The sequence below is a fragment of the Poeciliopsis prolifica genome, unplaced genomic scaffold (genome assembly GCF_027474105.1).
Source record: "Poeciliopsis prolifica strain line A6 unplaced genomic scaffold, Auburn_PproV2 SCAFFOLD378, whole genome shotgun sequence".
Classification (NCBI taxonomy): Eukaryota; Metazoa; Chordata; class Actinopteri; order Cyprinodontiformes; family Poeciliidae; genus Poeciliopsis; species Poeciliopsis prolifica.
Window position 1 is genome coordinate 12,501 of NW_026562753.1, and position 2,500 is coordinate 15,000.

At 58.0% G+C, this 2,500-nt stretch overlaps 1 non-coding gene across 1 annotated transcript in view; it reads right to left on the minus strand.

The window, feature by feature from the left end:
* Window positions 1–2,486: 2,486 nt before the first annotated feature.
* Window positions 2,487–2,500, minus strand: part of LOC129358052 (28S ribosomal RNA) — a 4,004-nt gene continuing 3,990 nt past the window's right edge. The window contains exon 1 of the ribosomal RNA XR_008605746.1: window positions 2,487–2,500. This exon is cut by the window's right edge and continues 3,990 nt beyond it. This is a non-coding gene — a ribosomal RNA (28S ribosomal RNA).

Here is a 2,500-nt window from a genome sequence, read left to right on the forward strand (position 1 = left end):
GACTCACCAGAGCGGCCGGAGCCCGCAGCCGAGCGGCAGGGAGATCCGTGGAGGCAGAGAGCTCAGGGAGCCGTAGAACCAGAAGCGGGGAAAAACGCTCAAAAACGGCCGAAAACCCCGAAAATCACTGGTACGCTCGCATATGTGAGGCCTGCGAAGGCCCCTGGAGGGGTCCACGGCCGAAAATCCGCTTCTTTTTGTGTCCCAGTGCTCTTCAAAAACTCTCTCCTGAAATCCTGCGGCGGGGTTTTGTCTTTCTGTGAGCTGGAAGTGCTATTTTCCCCGATTGGGCGGGGCTTAAGCGGGTGTCAAGGGAGGGCAATGCTTTGTATGCCCGGAAACCCATTTTTCATTTATCCGGCTCCTGTGAGCGTGCTAAAAATCATTCGACCGCACAGGGCTGTGCTCCGGAACACGGGCTATCGGCCCGTGGTGCGTTTTTCCCGGATTTCGGCCTTTTCGACCGATTTTCGAACGTTTTTCCGGCGCGACTTCCGCCGCTTGCCCCGCTCCGGGGAAACCGTTTAAAAATGGGAGACCCACGCCGAATTGTTCTCCTGGCTTAGGCCTTCACGGGGATATATGGCTTCCCCTGGTTGAAAGCGTTTTCACCCGCTCTACCGGAAGTTGAAGTTGACCGGGCGGAAAAACGGCACTCTTTCGCGGCTTAAAAATCGGGGAAACGGTATAAAAATCAGAGACCCGCGCCGAATCGTTCTCCTCAGCGAGACCTTTAAAAGCATGTATGGCTTGCCCGGGTGGCATTCGTTTTTACACGCTTTTTCGCAAGTTGAAGTTGACCGACCGGAGCGAAAACTCACAGGCGGAGTCCATCGCTCAAGCACGGGGGGGAGAGAACCGGGACTGCAGCCTCTCTGAGAACCGGGGGCCACGCTCCGGAGCCACTCAACCCGGCAGAGGCTCCACAATCCCGGGTAACAGAGAACCAGGACAGCAGCCTCTCTGAGAACCAGGACCTGCTGCGGAGCTACTCACCCCAGCCGTGGCTCCACATCCCCGGGTAACAGAGAACCGGGACGGCAGCCTCTGAGAACCAGGAATCGTTAAAGTGTTTTTAATTCTACCCGGGACAGGGGACCAGAGCCCGGGTAACAGAGAACCAGGACCGCAGCCTCTCTTAGAAACCAGGCCTGGAGCTCACCCAGTGAGAACCAGGAATCGGTAAAGTGTTTTTAATTCTACCGGGACAGGGGACCAGAGCCCCGGGTAACTGAACTGGGAGAGCAGCCTCTCTGAGAACCAGGCCTGGAGCTCACCCAGTGAGAACCAGGAATCGGTAAAGTGTTTTTAATTCTACCGGGACAGGGGACCAGAGCCCGGGTAACTGAACTGGGACAGCAGCTCTCTGAGAACCAGGAATCGGTAAAGTGTTTTAATTCTACCGGGACAGGGACCAGAGCCCGGGTAACTGAACTGGGACAGCAGCCTCTCTGAGAACCAGGAATCGGTAAAGGTTTTTAATTCTACCGGGACAGGGGACCAGAGCCCCGGGTAACAGAGAACCAGGACCGCAGCCTCTCTGAGAACCAGGCCTGGAGCTCACCGAGTGAGAACCAGGAATCGGTAAAGTGTTTTTAATTCTACCCGGGAAAGGGGACCAGAGCCCCGGGTAACAGAACGGGGACCGCAGCCTCTCTGAGAACCAGGGCCTGCTGCGGAGCTACTCACCCAGCCGTGGCTCCACATCCCCGGGTAACAGAGAACCGGGACCGCAGCTCTCTGAGAACCAGGAATCGTTAAAGTGTTTTTAATTCTACCCGGGAAAGGGGACCAGAGCCCGGGTAACTGAACGGGGACGGCAGCCTCTCTGAGAACCAGGGCCTGCTGCGGAGCTACTCACCCAGCCGTGGCTCCACATCCCCGGGTAACAGGAACCGGGACCGCAGCCTCTCATACAACCAGGGCCTGCTGCGGAGCTACTCACCCCAGCCGTGGCTCCACAATCCCGGGTAACACAGAACCACCAATCCAGCCTCTCTTAGAACCAGGCTCTCCATCCGAACCTGCGGACCCACACTTAAGCCCCTCCCACGGACTAAGCCGAGCAGCCATACGCCCAGTAGAGCCGTGCCCCTGGTAAGGCAAAAAAAAAAAAAACTTAGGCTTTTGCTCAGAGTTCGTGCAACTGGTAAGGTGGTGACACTTAGGCGAAATACAGGGTGTGGGACTTAGGCCTTTTAAGGGGTTTTGTGCCCCCTGGTGAGGCGCTAGTACTTAGGAGAGATCCGGGGTGCAGGACTTAAGTCCCTGTCTTCCGCGCTCCGTGCCCCTGGTGCGGTCACGGGAGGGACAAGCTCCGACGGACGGACGGAGAGGGGGGGCTCGGGTCTCCCCGCGAAGGGGGAGGCCCCGACCGGCCCCCTCTCCTCTCGGATGGGACTTAGGCTCTGAGCAGAGTCGGGCGGCTCGTGCCTATGTATGGCATAGATCAACAGGGGAGGGAGGGAGGCCCCGGAGGTCGGCCGACAAAAGGTTGGAT